The 25,695-nt window shown below is 44.6% G+C and overlaps 1 protein-coding gene across 1 annotated transcript in view; it reads left to right on the top strand.

Annotated features, from left to right (window-relative positions):
• ENPEP (glutamyl aminopeptidase) overlaps window positions 1-25,695 on the top strand; it is a 354,204-nt gene that overhangs the window by 37,410 nt on the left and 291,099 nt on the right. The gene's annotated exons all lie outside the window — the stretch shown is intronic.

Raw genomic sequence — 25,695 nt, 5'->3', positions numbered from 1 at the left:
TCCTGGCAAACACTCATAGCTCACTTAAAAGTCTCAATGTCTCAATGCAGTGCACCAGTATCTCTCCTCTGCGGCAGACACTACAGATATTGTGCTCTTCATTGGTCATGGGCACAGATCATCTCGTGCAGACCCGGGACCATTCTCAGGCTCCAACACTCATCATTCAGTGTCAGAGGACGCTCAGGCTGCTCTTTCATGGGCACCAAAATGTAGTGCCTTTTGCCAATCTTGAATCCTCCGGTGCACTGCACTTCCGTTGGAGTAAAGGAAAAGGGGGGTGTGTGTGGCCAAAACTCAGGCCAAGGGGCTCAAGGGACTGCACACTGTCATAGGTTACCAGCACATGACAGGTGGACAACGGAAGCCTCAAAACAACGGGTATCCTTTTTTTCGCTCTTTTGCACTGAAATTCTTGTTCTGTGATGTCCAATGCCGTCTGATGGAGCAAGTGCGATGCTTTAAAAAGTTCATTGTATAACAAAGGGACTGCAAGCAGGTGGCCTGCAATCTTCAAAGGAGTGGCCAGACACCATGGGACAATTCTGGTCTAAAATACACTGTCATTCTCAAAGGCAATACAAACACAAAGGCAGTAGGAAAAACAGTGCCTCTAGGCTCTTCAATTGGGTTTCCTTGTGAGAGCATATCCTCCATCATCTAAGGGTAGATAGCGACATGATTAAGTCTAGGTGTCCCTAAATTCCTTATCTAAAACATCTCAAAAGAAAAATCGCATAATACAGATTATCAGGGACATGTAGATACCTCCCTTTTTAATAACTGTGCATCAGGTGCACTACGCAACACACAAGCTAATGATCAAAATGTGGAAATGAAAGACAAAAACTAGAGAGTCCTGGTATTTCCATTATTTAGAACACATCTGATGTCAACAAAAATTAAAGAAGCAGGAACAAAAGGGTAAAAAACCAAATTAAAATAATCATTGACAATTTGTCATGTTCAAAAAAATAAATGTAAGGTATCTCCTATTGAGGTGGAAAACTTGTCTTACTATAGTATTGAGTCAGTTAACCAGTCCATCACTACCCTGACAGTCAGACTGGAAAACCTCGAAGTAGGCCTAAAGAAAATTCTTAGAAACCGATCTGGTCATACAAAAGGGAATTATACATAATATAGGTGTTCCTGGTACATTACTGCAGTCTGGAAGTGTGCTAATGTTCCAGTCCCTTCTTCAGGGAAAAATGAAACCTGGTTTCATTTATGGTACAAAGCCATACACTACTTAGGAAGCAGAACAAAACGGACTAATGTAATATAGAAATTAGGTCACCATGTACAAGAGTCACAGATCTATAATTGTATCCTTACGTCCAATCAGGATACATAAATGTAGGGCTGCCTGTTCCTTTAAAGGAAGGGGGCAGTAAGTGACTAACAGCAGGTGACACACTTTGATCCTGTATATCTTTTTTATTTTTTTGAATACCATTTATAGCCAAATTGACATACACTGGTGAAGTGTTGTCTGTGTCGTGCACAGTATGAAAATATCATTATCTGTGAAATTTAGCAAATCAACCCAACTGTTGTGCAGCGATACACATCGTCATGTATATCCCTTCACAACATAGATAAACTTGTAATAGTATCAAAAGCAGCAACATAAAACAAAAAACATGCATAAAATAAAATAAACGCACAAAACTTCAAGCCATCAGATATACTTGCTGTATATCAAGCACAAAAAGCATAGACAAACAATAACATATGTGAATGAGCGGTGACACACAACACCATGTCATGTACTTTATGCACTGTGAACCTGCAGCCCAAAACCCAATATTCGGGCCTGCTTAATTTGTCAGGTTTAAAATCCTTACCCTCCTTTTGACAGTAGATCACCAGTTAGTGGATATCTGCTGTCAAATACAACTTTACTGTCTCTCTTCTAACAAACAGGACCAGCAAGAACAATTAATGATAGGACCAAATACACAAACATAAAAAAACACATGAACATTTCTTTCCAAAGGAGTTACGCAAAAACACATCTCCTTTCAACCAACCAAACTCACATGTTTTCAGCCTTAAATCACCCAGAACAATCCATGAATGATCTGTAGGTAGAAGCAAATAAAAATAAAAATACACAACACATAAAAGAGAAACATTTCTCATAACAAACAAATATCAATTATAACTTTTAATCAGAAGACAAAACATGATACATATTAACAAACACAAAAATAAATTTCCATTACTTAACTGTTACCATCTTGTCAGTCAGCTTGCAACATCAAGCCACCTTAGTTTTACCTTTCTAAAAGTAAAATTGTTACACTGACACTCCATATTAATTTGGCACTTACAATTTCCACTGTGAAGAATAATTCTTAATTGGCAAATCGTTCTCACTTAGGCATGTAGCCTTCAAAATTTTAGAAAAGGGCTGCATCTTATATTCTGTCTAAGACTTAATGCAACACTTCGTGTTCTGTCAAATAAAAGCAACTAGCAGACATTATTTTTTTCAGAGCAGAGACACAAATGTATCAGTTCTGCAGAGCATTTAACATGATGTTGGGACTTTCAAAGAAACCCTTTTTTATATTTTCCCTTTGGAATTAAGTTCTTTAATTTTATTGATGTTCTTATGGAGAAACCAGAAACCCCACCTTTTAGAGGCCCGTTTAGCAAGGTCATTCTGCATTTCACAGAGACAAGGTCCTAATTTAAAAGGTCACAAATGTCAACATGACAGCCTCCTCCATTGTTTACAGGGAAACTAAAGATAGCATCTCAGCGCGACTTGAGCCAGCCTCTGCAGCTCTCCTAGCCCCCAGCTTCTGCTCACTGTGAGGCTGACCAAGACAAAAAGCCTTCCTAATTCCTCCTAACCTGCAATAATTCACTCTATTTAAAAAAAAGAATTTCTCTTTTTAGGCGCTAAAAAAAATTATCTCTATTCCCAGATTAGTAAACAACATTTACTGTGAATAATTCACAAAACTTAATAACACACATACCAGTTTTTAGAACAAATGCTTGTTGCAATGGTACACATTTCAGCAACCTTAATTGGATCTCACTGGGCCATTTAAAAGCAAACCCCAAATGGGGACAACCTGCAAATTTGTATTATACCTACATGTCTGCATTTACTGAAGCCTAAAGCACTTTAAAGCTATTATAAATGGCAAGAATGCTGTTTTAAATGGTCTATTTTACCCAAATACGACTTTGATATTAGGGGCACTTAAAAATAAATATCCTATAATTGTGTTACATATTAATCATCCTCAGAATGTTCTTTACAAATTGCAGAGATTGGACACTATACATATCCCATGTAAATCTTTAGAAAAATTAGTTTTTTACGCCTGCGCTAAGTAAAATTCCATATGCTAATGTCCTCATTATGCATGATAGCACAACTTAAATTAAATTATAATGCTAGGAGGTCACAGCATGAGCATTAAGCTTCATGAATAGTAAAAAACGAATTTTGTAGCACTTATTTTTAATAATTATTTTTCATAATGAATAATTATTTTTAATAAACCCAATCATTATTGATAATACCACATATAAAAGCATGCTGCATCCCTTGCCTATCATCTTTGACGCATTCATTTATAAGCCCAAGCACAGAAGCCTAACTTGAAACATGACAAAATGTTTGCGCCACTTTTTTCTTTCTAAAAAGGACAATTTTATTTAGCAACAGACCCAGGAATATGCTTACAAAATTTTGCTTAATAGACTGAAAACATAAAAAAACCACACAAACACACATTTGAGCTCATTTCAGACATAAACAGAAAAGGGTCAAACACTCAGGACACACAATACGGCGCGCCATGCATTTCGTGAATAGCGCCATCGCTATTCACTTACAGAAGTTGCACTAATGAGAAAACCACATAGACATTTAAACACACATTTAACCCACAAATCAATACTCAGGACAGAAACTAAGGACAGTCCACAGATTGTACTTGAACCAAACCATTTGCAAATACTAGTTGTAAGTCATATTTACAAGTAACGCTTCTCAATAGTGTTCCAAAAGACTGCAAAAACAGCCCAACAGACTGATGTATGTCCAAGAAGCGAAAATACACTCAATTCACTAGCTTTGGCTAGCAGAACACCAAACAAAATCGTTCTGCATATCTTCATTCATAAAATTGCGCAGAACAAAGGATCCTTGTTTTGTATTATGTCATATTTTAATTCCCTGGGGATACAAAATCACCAAGGAAGAAATATGTTTTTTTTTTTTTTTTTTTTTTTTTAATTTTTGAAAACCTTTATTGTGCATAGCAAGCGTACAAATACGGGCCTACAACCACACAGGCCGGCCTCGAAAGCAATCAATAGCACAAAAAGTACGGATATTTCAACTCAGCAGTCCCAATGAATGTACAACCGATAATTGTCCGAGACGTGGCTAAACTGAAGTGGGACCACCAGGCACAGGATGCATGAGGTTAATTTTTAAAGTTTTGAAGAGAAAAAAGGATCAGGTGCATTCAATCCACTAAAAGCAATGGCAGGCAACGAGCCAGCGAGTCATGAGCAAAACGAGGAGTAAAATTAGCAGCAACAAAGGATAGTGACCATCAGGATACTAGCACAATAAAACAGTACACGTTGGCCATCGCCCGCCCCACGGACTCAGAAGACCCAAATCCACAAAAATGACAGCAGAGACAGCGGAGAGAATAGGTAACACTACCCCGAAGCACCTGACAACCCGAAGGGAGAAAAAAGAAAAAGAAAAGGAAGAGAAAAAGGAAGAAAACACGAGAAAAAAGGTCCATAGAAACTGAAACTGAAACAAAACCCCTACCCCCCACCCCCCACCCTGCACGTATGCGGAGGCTACGGCCTACCCCCCCCCAAGCTGCGTGCCTGTCGCCCACAAACCGAACCCGAAATTTAGGGTAGAAAGAGAAAAAGAAAGGAAAGAGAAAAAACGTAATTCACAGAAGATCGGAGGAGGGCCATCGAATATCCCAAAAGCACAATACAGTTTCATTCCGGCTGCCCGATCCCAGACCCCGGGACCAATACAATACCCATAGTCGATATCCCCGGCAGTCCATCAGTGACCCAGCAGTACAAGTCAAACAGTCCCGACATGATGGGGGGGCACACTCAACCCTGCCCCCTGCGATATGGAGCGGCGCCGTAGTCCGGCCTCACGGTAGACTTCTTGAAGGAGACAAGCGATCCAAGTATCATGATCCTAGCGGGGGGACGATCAATGTAGTCCATCCGATACACTGTCGTGTAGGAGTCCGCGGCAGAATCAAGGATAACGCAAAACCGAGTTTCTCCGGGATTGGAAAGACCAGTCAATAGGAGTCGCTTCAGGATGAGGAGTCGAGACACGCCAGGGTCCTTAGGAGGAGAAACTAGACATGGCGTCCAGCTACAGTGCTCTAGCCACACTACATATCCCGAGACTGCAGCCTGTCCCCAGAATAGTACAGCCGGCATCTTGACTGCAATTGGGTCTCGCACCTGCTGTGTGCCCATGATAGCCGGAGAGGAGGAACAACAGAGGGCAGCATCAGAATGAGACACCGTGTCCTGCTCCCGGGAGCGTCCATGTTCAAGCTGCGGTGCAACAGAGGAAATCAAAGCTAGCCGGTCTCCCAATACACGTGTAGCAGAATGTAGAGCTACTCTCAGAGTAGCCAGGGCGCACATCACATCACTGAGCGACACTGATGCACCGGAATGAGAAGGTTCAACAGTCCTCCGCAAGCAGGGCGAACAAGAACAGCACTGCCCGTCTAGCCATCCACCATTGCCATCCATTGCCAGCCAAGCACCGCTGAAATCCGAGTAACAGCACAATCAGTCTTGAGGCATAGGGGAGGCACACTACATGGGCGCGGAGTATTAGCGTGGTGTGGATGGACAGCTGTATCTTCGGTAGCAGCCCAGGGTCCGCTGTTTCAGGAAGGGAGATTAGCCTGCAAGATGGCGCCCAGCCTGGCGCGTAGGGAGACAAAGTATCCAATTATGTTGCATCCGGGTGAAAAACACGATACAAAGTGTTTCCCGTAGTGGCGATGTGCGAGCCCCTGAAAAACAAGAAAGCACACCACAGGGAGCAGGACGAGGCTTAAACCGCCGTAGGTGGTCCACCGACCACGGCGGCTGTTGTAATGAGCGAGGCCGGCCCCAGTCCGAGAACAAAGACCCGGCCGTAGCCGCGCAGCGCGAGGCAGGGGAGAAGATGTTTCAGTAGGCGCACCGCCGGGATCCAGCCAGAAAGCGCACCAATAGATCCGGGGTCTCTTCCCGTTTCCGCCGATTTCGCGTAGTAGCAGGATAGGTCCCAGGATTAGGCGGAAAACGGGAGAAAAGCGAGAGGGTCGGCAGAGCCGAGAGATCAGGCGGCCATCATGGTTGCTGGTTAGGCTCCTCCCCTCAGAAATATGTTTTGAAATCTAAACCTATTTAGATATTCCTTCTAAAGAAGCCAGCTAATTTACGTAACATCACACTATGGTACCTCCAAAAAAAGCAACACATTCTTCGATGTGAGCTTAAAAACAGGCATGCCAAAAAATACTGCAGAACATGCAATATTATAATCAAAGTAGTGCTTAAAGTACTCTTCGTACGTTGCACCGTTCAACTAAACCAAATAGAGAAACCTCTCCTCATTACCTGCCTACACAAATTGCAATTCCCATATACAAACCTATACAAATCCAAAGTTGGCCAACACAAATTCCAAAGTTCCAAAGCTACAGTCAAAATTTGCTAAGACCAGGCATCTTATAGCTCACTAATCTAGCTTCAAACTTCAAGGGGTTATCAAAAACGATATACTCGCAAATGTACGAGCCCCTCGGCTTTGGTAATTGCAATAAACAAATCAAAAACCAAGAAACCAACCCCTCGGCTTTGGTAATTGCAATAACCAAATCAAAGACCCAAAGAACCAAAAACTAAGGACTCAAAGAACCAAAGAACCAAAGAGCAAAGGACTGGGAGCGACCCACTTATACTTAACTCTTACTAATCAAAAGGTTATCCAAATTCTAACTGTCAAGTCCTACATGACCTAACGGCCTTTTTAGAATACTCACGCCAAAAAGGTTCTCAGTCAGGAGTGACATCATGTGGAGGATCAAAATCAGGAAGATCAGAAATATACTGGGCTGCAGAGACAAAGAATCTCCAAAATCCCTGTGCACAGAGTACCTTCTTAGTAGAATCCTGTTCTGTTCTCCTCAGTAGATTTCAGTCTTCTGACAAGATCACTCCCAGAGATAGTCACTTCTCTGATGAAGCCCACGTTGGCCGCGCCATTTGAAGAACTGAAATCCTCATTCTCAGGGGTCTCACTAATATAGCAAAGAACTTGACACAGAAGCTGGAATATAAAGAGAACATTTTTATTAAACTCAAATGAGTGAGGCTACGTCGCATAGAAGCCTTAGCAACTGAATGAGGCAGTCTGAGGAATACAGAGAACAGAGACCTTATATATGCTTAGGGTTACAAAACTCAGCATAAAAGTAAGGGGCAGTCCTAGCTTTTGCAAGCATGCAAAAAGCACAACATTCCTTCTCACACAAGCCGGACCAACCCATAATAAAAGACCACAACCCATATCGTAAACAGGCCATAAAAGAAGGAACAGAAACAGATGAGAAGTAGGATAATGGGTGTGTATGTGCATACCAAACTTTACAATCTCCTGTGCTCTGATCCTTAATCTTGATCAGCTACTGGGCAAGGAACTGGCCTAACAAGGTCAGCTTCAGGCAACAGGGTCAGTTCACTCAGGTCATCTAAAAGTCATCTAAAGCCATCGGCCTATGTGAGGGCAACCACAAAATGGCTGCCGTGCACAAAATGGAACCCAAGGGTTCAGAATTCACGGAACCTCAGGTTAAAAGATGTCGCCCAAGAAAACCAAACTCCCCATGATAGGGTACAACACAAAGTACTATTCACCCTAGAGTGAGTTCCATGTAACTCTAGCTGTAGATTGATGCAGCCACCACAGCTCCCAGACACTTTCCATAAGGACACCGCCCATTTGTCAAATGAGGAACACACAGTTTCTTCAAAACTGAATTGAAACTCAACCTCTCCACAAAACACACCATAGGGCGAACACTCCAAAAACCTCCCCAAAGATAGAGCAACCAGAACAAGAGATTATGCCCAAACATGCGCTCACCCAAAATATGCACTGAGATGCTAAGCACTTCAAAAGTAAATGAATAAATAAACACAAGACTTGAGCTCCGGTGAGCGGTATCTCACCCGGGTTTTCCGTGCACAGCTCTCCACTGTCGCAGCTGAATTTTGCCATAAAAACGAAATCTCAGACAGTCTATTAGGAGAGTCAAGAGTTCCGTTGTTCTGCTCTCTCTCCTACCGATACATGTTGTGTTCAACTTGTTTCCCAGACTGTCCAAAACGTGAAGAAAATGTGGCACCAACCATGTTTTCCAAACTCGTGCGGGCAGGGAGGCAGACAGCACCACGTTTGCCATAACTTCTTTGCTGTGATTGCCAGGCTGAAGAAAGCACAATGAACATGTCCGGCAATCTGAGGCGTTATTAAGGAAATAGCATTAACCGGGGCCAAAAACAAAATGGCGGCACGCCTCCCGACGCTGCGCTGAGTGGCTCATGGCACACTGCTGCATGCAGGCGTCACTGGAGAGCTGAGAGACTTCGAATTAAAAAATGTCATCCAGAAGCGAAGAGACGTCACCAAGGATTCACCCTACCTTTACACTGAAGAACGGTGGGATTCGCGTGAATGGGCTTTGAATTCAAATACAGCTCTGCTGTTTGCCAAGGTGAAATGTCCACTTTAGAAGATAAATCACCAATTATAAAAATAAAGCGCACCCACTCACTCAAAAAGGTGCTCCTCATGCAGTATGGGAAAGTTCCTCAAGTCCATTTAACGCTGTCACTGACACTGCACCACACCAAATAGCCATATAATAGGTGTTCGTTGTGAGGGAAAGTAACATTAAGTCCTTCTTTTCCCTAAAATACACCACCGCTGTTGAAGTGGACAATCCGACCTTAATAAAGACGCTGTTGAAATACACTGCCATACACTGCCAGAAACACATTCCAACATCAAGCAGATCGGCAATTTACTGAGGATGCAGGCAAAGCGTGCAGTATGGTCACGACACTACCAAGCATATAAGGGCTTAAAAAAGCAGGAGAAGACCACAAAGTGTTCACACCTTTAGCACCTATGAGAAGTTTGTTGCTGGAGAGATTGTTCAGTTCTTCCAGGTGACCACAGACTCCTCAGTAATGGAGGCCAAACGCCCAGGGTGTAAGCATGGGCGGAAAATCCGTTTCGCTCGCGGATTTTGCGGATTTTCGGTAAATTCGCAATCCGCGAGATTCGCGAATCTCCCGCAAAATCCGCAAATCCGCGAGCAGCAGATTTTATGGCTTGCTCGCACTGTTCGCGTGAGTTCGCGGCTTCCCAGTACAACTTCGCGCCCCGCGAATAAGCGCTAAATTGCAGAAATACGATCTTAGCAAAACTGAAACTACTTACCAGGTTCAAAAGTTCAGGCTCATCATTAGTAGCCATTTCCTGTAGTGCTTCCTGAGGGGCCCCTCCAGAGTTCAGTTGCCAGTTGCAACTATTATGTGACCCTGCTCTGAACCTCAGAATAGTTACACATATGCCACAAAGGTCCTGAATTACAGCTAAGGGAGACAAGCAGGAGCCAGGCTGGAAGTTCAAATCCATTAATCAGCCCCTAAGTCATTATTGTCAGTTGGGGCAGGGCAGGTGTTGTAACTAATTTTGCAACAATGAAAGCACTTAGCAAGTGCAAAAGATCACTAATCAGGAAGCACTAAGGAAGCAGGTGCCAGCTAAAAAAATATTCTGTGACACAATAATCAGCCCCAAATTAATTCAGGTCACTTGAGGCAGGGAAGGTGTGCTTTGCTTTGCCACAATAATGTACACTGACTGGACAACCAGAGGGTGCTGTGATGAAACAGATGGTGGCATGGGTGGGCCAGAGGGTGACATGAGTAGTCAGAGAGTGGCAGTGGTGACAGAGAGTGGCAGTGATGAAGAAGAGTGTCCCAAACAGGCTGGACACGTAGAAACAACAAGTTCGCAAAACTTGCGACCCGCCAGGTAAGTTCGCGTTTGCGAAATTGTACAAAACCCTCACGAACTGGCAGAAACCCGCGCGAACACAAAAAAAATCCGCAAATTCGCGAGAATTCGCGGATTTTGCGGATTGCGAGTTCGCAAATCCGCAAAATTCGCGAACGCGAGATTCGCAAAATTCGCCCATGCTTACCAGGGTGCAGGCTGGTCAGGTGGTATAGGACACTGGTGGGGGTAGCCAGGGCATTACCTTAGGGTTTCAATTGATGTTTTGAAAGTCCTTGATGTCTTTAGTTCCTTTTCTTTTGGTTCCTTAGTTGTCCTTTCTCCTTACTCCACGCGTAGAATATGCACAGTCCAACTGTGTAGGTTAGATAATCCTTTATTGCAGATTCCTACTAGGATAAGTAAGTAGGAGAAGATAGGAAGTATAGATGAAAACCCCACCAGCAGCAAGCTCCAAGCAGCTCAGCCTGAGTTGACCAACTGACACTGTGAGCCAGAGAGACACCCAGGCATTCTATGATGTAATGGTACATTCTATTCAGTGGAGAGCAGTAGAGAAGTAATTTACTACAGTTCCCTATGAGAGCAATGCATAACAAGAGTATTGTTCTATAAGAAACCCCTTAAGCCCACTCTTTAACCCCTCTCATGCTCGTGACGGAACCGTTCCGTCACGAGCCTCGGGTGGGCTGTGCTGGTGACAAAACGGTTCCGTCACGGCCTGCTCGCCGCGCCAGTGCGGGGCGAATTCCGCGCCTGCGCTGGGCGTTATAAAGAGCGGGCGGGGCCGTGACCGAACCGTTCTGTCAAAAGCACAGTTCACCCTAGGCTCGTGACGGAGCGGTTCCGTCACGAGCACAGGAGCGCCGGGCGGCCCGCCTCCCCCTTAGTGCTTGGGCGGAATAGCCACCGCAGTGAAGGGGTTAATTGGCCAGGTTGTCACATTTTTACAGAATTAAGCTTTTTTGTTGCCCCCTCCTCCTCAAAGTCCATACATTTGACACCTAAACAGAGAATGCCAGCTAAATGTTTAGAATTTCTGAACTTATGTCTCAACCAATTTCTCTACATCGTGCAATTGATTATTCAAGATATTTTAGGCTGAATATGTTTTCTGAAGACTCAGGTTATGTGATCATTTCGTTTTTAAAATAATTCTTTATGGAGGAGATAAGTAATTTACAGCATGTTTATCCCAGTCGTGTTTTCTTTTTTAAATAACTACATAATAACAGTATAATAACTTGACGTCAACTCAAACCTCCCTCCCTGCCTGCCCAACTCAAAACCCAACCAATCTATTGTCAGGTTGGTATGATCTCACTAAGTCAACATTAATAGACTGAAATGCCACTTAGCCATCACAACCTATGTGGACAGAAAAGTATAGTGAACTAAGGTGGTGAAAGATGGTGAAATCTCTTTGTAGTTAGTTAATGCTCTTAATGAACATCAAACCAAAGTTATCTCTCATGCTTATGTGCCCTGCGATGGCCTTAAGATGAAGGGTTGTCATTGACCCACTTCAGCATTCTTCAAGCAGGTCCATTCATGATCAGTTTGTTTAAAGGCCTTTTGAATGGGTGTGGGCGTCCTATAATTGATGATCCATTTCTTGTAACCGTGTCTCCATGTTAGGGCTACTATTCAAATGGGAGACTAATGCCATCGGTGCAAGATCTGTAGTAGCTCAGTTTAATATGAGCTTCTCTGGGTGGTTTATCATTGCCTGCTATGAGTTCGGACGAGTCGGCATTCAGGTATTCTTTTGTTAACGCAATCACCACTGTTCTTTCAACTGTTTGGATGTCTGTACTGAGAATAAATGATCCAAGATAAGTTTAAACAGTCTGAGCACCACCCCCTTATACGTGCCCGTGAGTGTAAGTAATTGATTATTGCAGAATCATGGAGCTCTATGGGTGGGGACTACTTTCCGTGGAGGCTGAGAGTGAGGCCCTGGTGATTCAAGAAGTGTTGTGGCTGAAGCTTAAGTTCTACCTACAATTCTGTAAAGGTTTTCAGTTTACCGTCCTTTAGTCGATAGTTAAGCATATTTAATCCCTGAGATTCCAAATCCTTCCATCTCTGTTCATGCTCTTGAATCATTATGGTCCTGTCATTCCATAGGGGGTCATGCTTATGAATCCTGCTGTTCATCCCTATGATGGAATGTGCTTTGTGCCAAGCGTATGCAATCACTGAAAGAATAGGGTTAGAGAAGATCACCCTTGTTGTGTCCCCAGTGTAAAGCATTCTAATGCATCCATCTTTCCTAGAAATGTTGTCTCCATTTTAACCCATGTCGGGATGTCTAGAATGCCATGTACCAACTACCTGATTTGTGATAGTTGAAATGCTAACCAGTAGGACTCTATGGAAGGTAGCTGTAAACCACTGTGTTCCATAGCTGCATGGAGCTGGCACATTTTGAAATGGGGCTTATGACCCTCTCAAATAAATGTTTTCAATAATTTTGATTTCTCAGCACTTTGTGGGATCGATATGTGCATATGGAGCATGGAAAAGACATAGTGGAGGAGAGACATCACATTCATTTTGATCACTTATACCTTGCCCAGTAGTGACAAGTGAAGAGACCACCACTTAACTAGGTCAGGTTTGATCTACGCAAGTGAGGGTTTTATGTTGCCTTCTACTGTGCAAGATAATCCAGTGTTTATGTTAGTCTCTATGTATTTTTAAATTAGATGCTGTCCATCGGGAAGAATGGTCTCCATTAGCTGTGATATTAGTGGGACTAGTAAGTGGGCATGCTTCACATTTTCCCTATTTGGTTCTGTAACCTGAGAATAATCAATAGTGTGTGACACTTATAAGAGCCTTGATGGATGGGTTTGGTTTGGCTAAGATTACTAAGATATTGTCAGTGTAATACAGGACTTTTTGTTCAACTGCTGGTGTCTTTACTCCTAAAATGTCCATGTTGTAGTGGATGGCAATGGCTTCAAGTGCTAGAATGAAAATCAATGGGGAAAGTTAGCACCCCTGCCTGGTTTCTCACCTGAATTCAGATTAAAATGATATATTACTGTTACAAGCCACTCCATTTTTTCTTTGTAAAATATTTATTTTCTGAGTACATCTTTTCCGATGTCGTGAGCTGATAGTTCCACTCCACCCTGTCAAAAGCTTTCTCTGTTTCTAATGAGACCACCACCGTACCAGCATCATTATCCCATGTTTGCCACAGAATGTATGTAAAAAACATCTGCGATACAGAGGAGCAGTGTGGAACAAATCCCACTTGATCCCTCCGACCATAAGTCTCAACCTGTTTATATCAGCATGTGGCTGGCACCACTCAACAAGTCTGTACCATGTTTGAGGATGCAGGAGATTCTAGCTTTATTTGCCTCCTTCAGGGGAACGGCGCCCTCCTTGATACTGTGGAGATCTTGCAAAGCAGAGGAACTGATCATTCTTTTTTACTTTATAAGTCTTTGAAGGGGAACCGTCGACCCTCCGAGCTTTATTATAGGGGAGATCCTCTATTGGTTTGCTGATTTCTTCTTCAGTGATATCCTCATCCAAGCTTTGTGCTTAATAGAGAGTACGTTTTGGTATTGGGATTTTTCTATGATATCCAAGAAGCCCTCTAGCTGGCTGGAGTCATTGTATTCTGAGGTTTTGTTGTCATAGGTTATGAGCATAATCAGAGGGTCTAGTAAACCATATTGGATTGCAGGTTCCTTCACACAGGGTTCCGTTGTTATGAAAATGTTTACATCTTTGTACAGTTTCTTCTGAGAAGTCTTGCAACAAGAAGATACAGTGTTCTCCAAACTTAAAATGACCTCGTCGCTTTGCTTCATTGATAATCGTCCTTGTATGCTGGTGCCTGAAAAAACATGAAATCACTTGGTGTGGACTTTCTGAGATTGTGGGACATCTGTCTCTAATTCTGTGAGCTTGGTACACTTTCAGTGGGGGGGTTCAAATACTATATTGGTGATTTATCGATCAAAGTGGATTAGAACGTTGCTCAAGTCCTCTCCTTCCAATTGTTTTGGTGGCACATTGAAACAATGGTTGTCTCTTCCATTCCTGTCTTCCAATTCCACGAGTTTTCTTTGCATATACCAGTGGTCCTGCTGCCACAAAGGGGAAAGTGCCACTTTCCATTCTACCTGTGCAACCCTGTCTTCTGTCCCCTGTAGGTGCTTGTTGAAGGATGCTGCGTCCTCCCTCAGAGAAAGTATCTGCACTGATGATTTCATTGTGGTGTCTACCACCATGTCATTTTTGTCCTTGTGGCCATGAGTTCACTAAGGATGATTACTAGTGCATTGTCTTGTGATGTGATGCTGTGGATGGTGGTTACTTTGGGATTCTTTCCTGTGACGCTTCAGTGAAAAGGAGTTGTCTTGCTTGCTTAGACATTGTGTCTGGCCCTTTGACAGACAGTGAGATAACTAACGAGTAAAGGATTGCCAGCCTCTTGGGAAGCAGTGCATTGGTGGGTGGCACAAGCTAGCAGGCTCCTGCAGAATGCTACTTAAGAAGCTGACAGGGCATATGTTGTTAAGGACAAGTACTATACACTTACTTCTCTCCTGTGGCAAGTAGAGATACCCACAGGGTGGATGCTAGCTGCAGGGCTGGTGATGCACAAATGGTAACAAGGATCTTATTGCTCTTGGCACAGGAGGGATTGCTGGGTTAATTATGCTTGCGCCCCAGCACTGTATGCCAGTGCTGATGCATTGCTCCCTGTGACACACTGTTGCCAATGAATGGGGCAGGTATTATTTGGGCAGGTACGATTGCCCTTTTCAATATAATAATATGAAGTTTATAATGCGCTCAGCTTACCCAGGGGCGTCCCGGCGCAACAGACCAGAAGGGGAGACTCAGCTAATCACTACTGTGGAAACAAGTGGGTCTTAAGAAGTTTCCTAAATGGTAGGATCTTGGGCTCTGAGCGAATCCTGAGGGGGAGAGAGTTCCAAAGAGACGCCACCTGCACCGAGAAACGCCTGCCCCCAGAACGGGCTTTTCTTACTCTGGCTGACTGCAAAAGGTGTTTTTGGTCCGAGCGCAGCAGACATGGGGGTTTATAGGGACGGGCCATATTAGCAAGGATAGGGGGGCCTTTGCCATGTAAAATTTTATGGGCAGTACATAGCGCTTTAAATTTCACCCGCTCCTTCACGGGGAGCCAGTGAAGCGCTCTGAGGGCAGGAGCAGCAGATTGCCTTCTGGGAACATCCATAAGGATTCTCGCAGCTGCGTTTTGCACCTGTTGGAGGGTTTTGAAGGTCGCTTCGGGGGCACCGAGAAACAGCGCATTCCCATAATCGAGCCTCGATAGAATTAGGCCACGTATCAACAGCTTCCTTGCTGAATCAGGAAGCAAAGGTAGCACCTTTCGGGCTGATTTCAGTAAGCCAAAGCAAACCCCTGCGGTCTTCCTGGCATGAGTCCTAAAGGACAGATCTTCTTCCAGCCATACTCCCAAGGACTTTATCTCCTTCTTGGGGGATGGTGGGTCACCAAGAGACCGGGGCCAACAGGTCGCAATAATGGAGGGACTGGGATTACCCAGGAGCATCAGCTCGGTTTTACCTCCATTGAGCTTTAAGGCAGAGATAGACATCCAACGATAAACATTGGCGAGGCAGTCGTGTAAAATCTCAGGTTGTTCCGCCAGCTCTCGCCTCTCACTAGTCACACAAGAATCCAACAAATCTTGTCTGCTCTCTTTTTGCTCTTGTGGTAACTGTGCTTCATTGAAAGGGAGCAGATCCTTCTTATTGATTGCCACTATATCAAAAAGTCATTCAAAGAAGGCTCTCGCTAATCCTCTTGTTAGGTTTGTATATGCCGATGGCTGCAGTATTCACCATGGGACTCACTGGTCATGTCTGTTTACATCCCCCAAGGTACGGGTCTCAGCGTATATCGAGTCCCTGTTAAGTACTCTTCATTCCCCTGCTGCACAATTTATTACTCTTGCGGGCCCCAGCCAGACTGAGAGGTTTTGCTGTAGCCACCAACACCCCAGGTAGAGAGGCCCATTTATTATCTCGATCTTTGGCACCTCTTCAGCTTCGCCTCCATGTCACCAACAGGCATACTGTGCTCTGCATTGTAGGGACTGCGCAATGTGGGTGCTTCATGGCTCATGTTGGGCCTCCTACGGTGGATCGTGGCAGAGCTCTAAAGAGAGTGCCACCATCTTCACAGGTGCCTGGCTCTGTCCCCATGTTATCACTTCTTAAGTTGATAAGCGTGGCTCAAATCCACCTGAGCGACTTACCTCACTCATATACCATTTCCATATAATAAGCCAGCCGGACAGTGGAGAAGAATTAGTAATATATTTATTTGGCCATAATATTCATCTGCAGATGGGCCCCGTCAGGTCTACACCCCAGGGAGTGCACCGAGAGGACTGCCTCATCTCTTCACAGCAATACATTGTAACATAGCATGGCAGAGTAAAACCACGCCCAGACAGGAAAAGTACTGGGCTCAGCAGAGGGTGAACAATGAATTCACACACCAGGCATCTGCACCTGCAAGGGCAACATTATTATCTTTACTCCAAGGCCACGGAGCCGAGACTCTGCTTCGCCAGAGCATGGAAACATTTCTGCTAATAAAGGCGGGGGGAAAACTGTACCCTGAGACATTGGAGCTGCAGAGCAAATGTCAGCATCAGAAGTCTCTCTGCCATTGACAAGCTTCTCTCTCTTATAGCAAAGTATACAGAAATATCAATAATGGGAACCTAACCAAGGAAAGCAATGTACTACAACAGGTCTTCTAACTTAGAAGGCAATAATAAGACAAAGGCTTACACATTACAGAAACAATTCTATCCATCTGAAGCTTGCATATTACAAAAATAGCTCAGTGAGTTGCAGCACATGAATAATAAGCTGTAGCTGCATACTGGTTAGACACATTAGGCTAACATATTCACAACATCATTAGGACATTCTGTAACAGGACAATTACAATCTATCAAAGTCTCAGAGGTACCCATACTGCTGCTTTCTGGAATTTGGAAGCACCCTAAGCGCCAGGGACATCAATGAAAAATGATTGAAATTGGTCTCAGATGATAAAAGTCTCCAAACATGATGGTTGATACCTGAGGTTTTAAAAGCAATCTTCTGTCCACCCAGAAACCCAATAGTTTCACCAGGATATTTGGAAATTTCATAGTCCCTTAGGTGACTGCCATGTCTCACATGGCCCGCATTCATTCACAGGCCCCACTCCCAGAATCAATTATTTGAGTAGCATTAGTTTCAATTGATTTCTGCAAAACATTAGCCAGATTACCAGGTTTCAATGTACATAGTTTTAGACACTATCTGGGAGCCATCTGCACATTTGCATACTTAATGCCAGAAGTTGAAAGGAAGCAAATTATATATGTACTAAACAACACCGGTGAGAAGGTTGCACCTTAGTGTACCTTGCATATCAGTGCTTAGAAATATGATCGAAAAAGTTAGGTAGCTACTGTTTGTCTTGTCCCCTCTTAAAAGGATCTAACCCGATGTTGTGTGAGACAATTAATCCCAATATCCTTCAGTCTCATTATAATAATGGCATGGATAACAGCATCGAATTTCACTGACATATCCAAACAAATCAGACTTCGGACACCATAACCAATAACTCCAGTCCTAATATTGTTGAGGTTATCAATGATCTCTACTGTGATCTGCATGAAATCCCTCCCTGGATTTTTTCCAGGACAGTATACATTTCTACTAAAGGCCCCGGGTTTCCTATACTACCTGCTCCAGGAGTATCGTCAGCATTGAAAGATTAGACACCGGGTGATACCAGCGGTGGCTCTTCGGCTAAGTAGGAGGAGCGTCTCCCCACTGCTCGCTGTACAGTTCAAACAGGAAAAATAAAATGATAACACACAACGTTATTATCATTTTGTTCTCCATACTGGCTCAGTGGGAGGGGGTGGGGCGGGGCTGGGCTGTTCAGAGCTGGGGGAGTAGTGGTAGGCACTTTCTACGTGCCCATGACAGATTGGCCGGCCGTTTTGGCCCAGAACTATTCCTGGGAAACTGCCACTAATCACCCATAAATAGTTTACGTGAAACCGAGATTCACATTTTTTAAATGAAACCCTAGGTAGATTTTTCAAAGTCACATCTTTTTCTGGACAGGTTTGTGATATACTAGTGAGCCAAGTGGGTCAAGTGTTCTGAAATACCAGTGGGGCAAGTAGTTCAGGGGTGTTACCAGATGTGTATACATCACATGCGCAATGTAAAGTCTTGATCATTCGTAACCTAAATTGCACGTCACTGAACGTTCTTTGGGGGCTGATCATGATAATTAAACTCGCCAGTGGTGTAACGGTACATTATGTGGACTGCCACCTGCCGAATGTAATCAGGGGACTTGAGTCACTCATATCTCACAGATTTTCATTGGACTTGAACTGAATTGGGGCTCCTCCGAAGGGTTGTGGGGCCCCGGCCTACTTTAAGCCCCTGACGCTAGCCTATGTCAGGAAGAGGAAAAAGCATATGTGCTGTTTAACATTCACTGCAGTTCGATTTTTACTGACATATAAATTGGATCTATTTACACCTTTCAGATACCCATCATATTTTACCAGGCAGAAATGATTGTTATTACAACTGCATACATATATGCCTCTAATGCGTCCAACGATGCAGCACTGAACCACAGACCAGAGGTGGGATCTACAGTATGCCCTAGAGTTTGTGAATGCCCACACCCCAGGGTTTTTGACCATTCACAAATGGCTCTCTTACCCATTCCCATTGGTTGGAGCTTTCAAGATCGTGTGGGAATAGTGCACCCCTCGACTTCGTGTGCTGTACGGGATGCGTTTCTCCAAGTAAAAAACGGTTTTGTTTCTTTTTCTGTTGAAGAAAAAAAGAAAAAAGTGTGCGGTTTCGTAGCAGGCAGCTTCTCTCCGGTGCTGAGCATAAAACCCTGAATTATGAAATATAAAACGTCACAAGATATTCCCAGCAGTATCCCTGGAAAATTGTGACTCTTGCAACAGTCCAGCCGTATACTATTGGGAATGTTTTGTGCTTGACTAAAACTCATACAGTCCCACTTTTGTCAAGGAGTAGACGCACAGATCCAGATTTACCAGTTTATTTGACTGAATCGGGGCCCTGGCTGCTGCAGAGTTAGCAGATAGAAATACAAGTATTTTCAAGTGCACACGGTACTAAGAACACTGCCAGTGCAACTCATTGCAGGTAGAAACTCTTTGCAAATGTTGACAGGTCATCCTTCGCCTACTTATTGCTGTACTCACATAATAAACTGATAAGATTGTATCCCTAACGGTGCAAAAGGCCATAAACGATGTAACGAATAAAGTGATTTTGTCTGCAGCAGAAAACATCGCCATATGTACTTATATTATAATGAAGGAGGGCATGATGGAACATTCTTTGTCGTGAAAATGTTTTTTTTTAATAGTTATTGTCAATTCATATTTACAGGATTGATTTCTCAAAGCAGCAGTTCATTGCAGAATTCATTTGAAATGTGAGAGTCCTAGATATGTTGGATCTCTCTTTGAGGGTCAGTATCTACAAATGTTATGGGGCTACTAATGACACACTTGCGTGAAAATGTGATTAAATGCTATTCTGCAGGCTGTTCCTTGATGAAATGCTTTGCTTCCGGTAGCCCTATGGTGTAAAGATCAACAAGCCTTATCCTTATCCCCAAGAGACACATTTTGAAACATATTATAAGTATCCCCTTGTAAAACCAGAAGCACATGCATGCAGGTTAGAGCTCTGCAACTTTGTATACTTATACTCTGCAATGTACGGAAACTGTTTTATTCTGTAAATCGAGAGGCCTTTATTGGTAAAATGGTTTCCTGTACTACTCTGCAAGACAAAATTGTTCGTTTTTTGTTTATAATAAGTCCATGCCTGTACACGCGTTGCCTGGGCTGTAGCTTTTCCCGGACATTGCTCCCTCTGAGTCTAGGCACAAACAGAAATGGACCTATCAGACAATGCAAATGTGTAGACATATTTAAAGACTGCTAGGCCTTCATGAAAAACGACAATGTGTTTTGTTAATATGAATTACTTCTAATTGCTGGTCAAAATGAGGTCACTGGTTGCAAAGTTGTGCCAGTTTATAATACCAGGAAAGACCTCCATGTAGTTTTTGAAAGAACTTCCGCTTGGAGTCAGAGGACTCTACGCGAGAGTGGAGGCGTTTGCTACAATAACAGAGAGGGACGTTTTAATCAGCGTGGGTTGTTTTGCCACTTTTGCCTTCTAAAGATGTTTTTGCTGAAGAAGACATAATTAAATAGTGAAAACACAAGGACAAGATCTCTCATCACATGTAAAGATGATAAAACTGGGATTCTTAAAGGCAGAGAAGCCATTTACATGTGGACATAAGCTGGGAAGAGAAAACAATCTATTCATAAGTTCTGCTGACCCTGCTATATATAGTTCACAAGCCCACTTTGGAAAATTACACAATGCAAATACATTCATAATCCAAAGACAAGGCTTGGACGTCATCTGGATGTCAAGTAAGCCCATCAGAATTCAAGATCTCTCTTAAATTGTGTATTACACAGTGGCATTCGCCACTGCGTAGTTATAGCTAGGATTGGATTGCCATCGATAATGGATTTTACATTTTGCAAATAACTTTGGGGCAGGTAACCAAATTCAAACTACCAAAACAAAGGTTAATCTACCACATCTCCTTCATGGAAACTTTCAGGGTGATTCGTCAAACGGGAGCCGAGAAATTCCCATTAGAGTTTTAAACAGTGCAACAGCTGAAACGACTGAACGGAATTAAACTAAATTTAAGGTTCAGAATTTATAGCGATTTCAGGCAGCAGTAGTAATGCAGGACTTGTAGATCAAAATATAAAATCTGATTGGCAGCCGTCAACATCTACAAAGATGTATGGCAGACATTTTAGGATGTTGGGACTCAGTCTCTGTGTTATAGGAAGAAAAGGAAAAACATGTAGTGTTGTGGTAGGGATACGCTGGCTCCCAACGCGTTGTGGGGGCAATCGAAGTGGGACCTCCTTGGGGTCAAAAACTGGTAGTACTGTGGTAAAAATAAAATAAAATAAAAAAATTGGGGCAGGACTGCACTTTTCAGTTATCATCCCCCAAGGCTGGTCTAGAGCGCATGAGGGAGGGGTTGCACAGTTTTTTTGTTTTTTTTGCAGTTAGATAGGGTACATCCATAGCATCCTCCTCCTGGAGGTAGAAAAATCCTCCGGGGTCCACCTTTTTTCCAGGGACTGCATGTGTTGTAAGGTGTCCTGGCCCAGGACCCTTTCCCTCGGACCCCAAAGCACTTATATGTGGAGGTAGAGTGCCACTGACACTCTCCACATTGCTGTGTGCCCTCCTGTTGTGCAGTGTGCCATCACCGGGGTAGCAGGGCGCACACTGCAGATACACTGAGAAAGAAGATGCTGATTCCCAAGCCAGTACTGTCTATGATGGCAAGCGAGGAGCCAGCTTGACTGCAGCGGCGTAACACAGGCCCCCGTGGTGCTGGGGGCCACCAAGCTCCAGGGGGCCCCCTCAGCACAGTACTCTGGGCAGAGTGCCCCTGATTGAGTCCGAAGGGGGAACCTCTATGTACCTTACAGGGGGCCCCCTCAAGTTTCGCTACACCGGTGCTTGACAGCATGTGAGTGGACTTTTTGTGTTCCCATTACTTAGGCAGTGGGTGCCGAAGGTGGGATTGGGTCACCCAAAAAATAAAATGGAACATAAGTTGTGTCCTTGCAGCTTCAGTATTGAGGCTATGCAGCTCATTACATTTTCACTGCTCCCACCCATCGGTTCCCCATAATGACCTGTGTGGGCTGTTTTAATATTATTGTAGTTGTTGTGGTATCCCAAGGAGAGCAGGGACACCACCAATTAATTATATAATTGTGGTAGTGGCATGCCGAGTTCAGAGCAGCCCCCCAGAGTTTTTTTTTAAAAAAACACTGTGGGCCAGATGTACGACCATTCACTTTTGCAAGTTGCACATTGCGTTGAATTGCGACTCGTCAATGTGAATGTACAACAGTGTCTCAGACACTGTGCGATTCCCAATGGTGTTGCAAATTGCATGCCTCATTAATATTCATGAAGCAAGCGCAATTTGCAACCCCATTGGGAATGGGTGGCACTCCCAGGGATGGCGGCCTGCTGAGGTCAGCAGACCACCATGTCTGTGGCTGCTTTTGCAATAAAGCAGTTTTTGGTTTTTTTTAAATGCAGCCCGTTTTCCTGTATGGAAAACAGGATGCATTTAAAAAAGAAAAATGAATCTTTTTAGTTTCATTTTTTAAGGGCAGGCAGTGGTCCCTGGGACCACTGCCTACTCTTAAAAAATATTTTCGCACCCATTTACAAAGGGGAAGAAGTTCCCTGGGGACCCCTTCCCATTTGTGAGTGGTTTACTACCTACTTGAAGTAGGTGGTAAACTGCAAGTGTTTTGCAAACACAAATATGGTCGCAAAACAATCATACATTGCTGTTGGACTCGCTATTAGGAAGGGATGCCCTTTGCACCCCCCTTCCCATTAGCGAGTCGCAAACCATATTTTGCGAGTCGGTAATAGGTTACCAACTCCCTAAATATGGTTTGTGCATGGGGCAGACCAATTTTGCAGTCTTAAACGGACAGAATCCCAGTTTGCGACCGCAAAAAAACGTTGTAAATCTGCCCCTGTATGTCTCTTGGGTCACTGAATGCATCATACCGGGAGAGCTTTCTATTTCTTAAGCACTGTATGCTGGAGTTTTCTGTTCTTCAGCAGGAGTTGAGGGATCCCATGTAATTGATCCTATGGCTGCATTTTGTGGCTCTGAGGTGTTAAAGAAAGAATCAAACACATCTTTATCGTTTTTGTAATGAAATACTTCACTTTGACGTATTATGACTGTTGGACTTGGCCTTAAGGCAGGTTCACCCCTAATCTTTTTTCTTTTAATCTGTGATATGCGTGGATGATTTTCTGGTCTGTGCGCACTTTTTCTCTGTGTCCCAGAGTAAAGTGCGTGCATGTAGTTAGGCTGGCCTGCTCTCCCATAGGGATGCATGGGGAATGTCTGTGTCCCTAGTAGTTCCTGATGCGTGGGGAGTGCATGCTCGAATTTGGTATGTGCGAGTTCGTGGGAATGAATGCTTCGCAATGGTGTATGTGGTATGTGTGTGTCATGTGTAGAAATGCCATTTTGTATGACTTGGCATATTACTGTAAAATATGCCTGCAGTGTGATTGGCTGGAGCTGGCTGGTGAGCCTGGCTCCAGGAAGGCTGCATGGGCCCGGACTTTCCCCAGACAATGCTGGCTCCACCCCCTGTAGTGCGACTGATGTCCCTAGCCCTGCCAGTGAATAGAGAGGGTGGTTGAGGTAAACAGAGTACTTCAAAACCAGCTGCGACTGGTTTTTCCCCCACCCTGCACCCTGAGACAAAGGGATTTTTCTGTATAAGAAGGGGCTGTGTCCCTATACAATTTGTCCTGTCTGTGGTTTTCTTCCAGGATCTTGCCAGAGGGGGCTGCTACTGCTGCTGGGGCCAAGAGGACCGCCACTTGGCTGTCTCCCTGCCTGGAGACCCAGTGTGCTGGCTCTGGCCCTGCCTTGCCCCTCTGCCTGCCTCCAGACCCTGCTGGAGCTTTGCTGCGCCTGGAGGCGCTCTGACTTTTGAGTATAGCGCTAGGCGCGCTTTGTTTTCCTTGAAGCGCCGAGCGCGCTTCCCTTGGCGCTTGAGAGCGCTGTGCCTGCTCCCCGAGCGCTTGGGAGCGCTTTATCGACATTGCCAATGCCCACCCGGCATGGGAGCGATCTGCCGATTTTCGAAGTAGCGAGTGCCACCTCGCTTTATCTTTTAATTTAAGGCCGGTGCCACCCGGCATTGCCCCGTGTTATTTTATTTATTTTCGAGCCGGTGCCCACCCGGCATTGCCAAGAAATCACCGCCGCAGCCCGGGAGCACTGGAAGCTGTTGCCGGGCCGCTGCCTTCCGCGACCCGGAAGTCCCGCCTCCTGACCCCCAGGGCCGCTGCCATTGGCGGCCCCGGCGGAAGTCAGGCGGCGTGTAGGAGAGACAGGTCCAGGCGGGAGCACGAGAGGAGCAGCCGGCTCCCGTGTCCGCCGAGGCTCCCGAGTGGAGGGGAGCCCGCCCGCGGTCCCAGCCGAGCCGCCGAGGAGCCGCCCTGCCACCCAGAGACCCGGTGAGTGCCTGCAGAGGAGAGGGGCGTCAGGACACATTGTCGGTGTCCGCCCCTCCCCCGTATCGCGATCTTGCGCGCACTGCTGTGTGAAGCCCGAGGGCTTCAGGGGGCATTTTTCTTGATCCTGAGTCCCCCGTGAGGGACTCCAACGCCCCCATTTGTGCTGTGCGAGCCTGCAAGGCTCTGAGGGGCCATTCTGTTCTTTGAGCCCGAGAGGCTCCACCAGCCTGCATTGGTTCTTGAGAGCCCCGAGTGGCTCAGGGCATTTCCTTCTGCGAGCCCAGCGAGGCTCATTGCCCACATCGTGTAGAGCCCTGAGAGAGGCTCTGGGGCATTTTGATTATTTTGAGAGCACTGAAGCTCTACATTTGCGCATTTGTTCAGAGAGCCCTGAGAGGCTCTAGGGGGGACACAGGCAGCTAGTTGGTTGTAGCCCCGAGGCTCCCACGCTGTGTCTCCCCACCTTGTCCTTGAGCCCTCCTGGCTCCCACGTTGCCCTAACTTTTCCTGCATCAGTTGCCCAGCACTTTGTGGACAACTGCTACGTTTAGGTTTGTTTGCTGTGCTGCCTGCGCACCTTCCCTGACACTGAGACTCAGGGCATTCCGCCCCTCTCAAGGCCAGTTGGCCTGAGGGACATTGTGAGTGTTGTGCTATGTGCACCCCGCGCATTGTAATTTCTTGCTATGTGATTCTTGCGCAAAATGTTCTAATCTGCACCTCTGTGTTGATTATCTCATGTGCAATTGTTGATGTCCCATTTTATGTTTATCCACTTTGCTAAGAGTGACCTGCATAGAGGATTGTCGATGTCCCATTTTATGTTTATCCCCTTTGCTAAGAGTGACCTGCATAGAGGATTGTTGATGTCCCACTTTATGTTTAGGCTTCCTTCCCTTTGCTAATAGTGAATTGCTTAGGTGTTGGTATTCCTTCCTTAGGTCCTGATGATAAGGTCCTAGTTACCTGCGTGATTTCCTACAGTGTTTTAGGGTTGCGTAGGAGGTCTTTACTCTGTTCCAGTGATTACTGGATCTGTGTTGCATTTACAATTTTGGTGCTAATCATTCCAATGTTTACAACATAAGTGTATATCTACCAGTATTACTTTCTAAACAAGTGCCTACCCCTGACAGTGGTCCAGGTGGCCCTGTCCTGTACATAATTCCCCTTGTAAATTCTGCCCGTGCCCCTGGCACATTGTAAAGGTTGCGTGTGTTATCTAATGTGTTTTGTTTACTATAAATACAAAGGCTATTTTTTATATATATATATCCTTGTGTGGAGTTTTCCGTTGTGGTGGGCCTT

The sequence above is a fragment of the Lissotriton vulgaris genome, chromosome 3_1, assembly GCF_964263255.1.
Source record: "Lissotriton vulgaris chromosome 3_1, aLisVul1.2, whole genome shotgun sequence".
NCBI classification, from domain to species: Eukaryota; Metazoa; Chordata; class Amphibia; order Caudata; family Salamandridae; genus Lissotriton; species Lissotriton vulgaris.
Note: the sequence above shows the minus strand (reverse complement) of the source record. Positions and strands in the feature narration are given on the sequence as shown.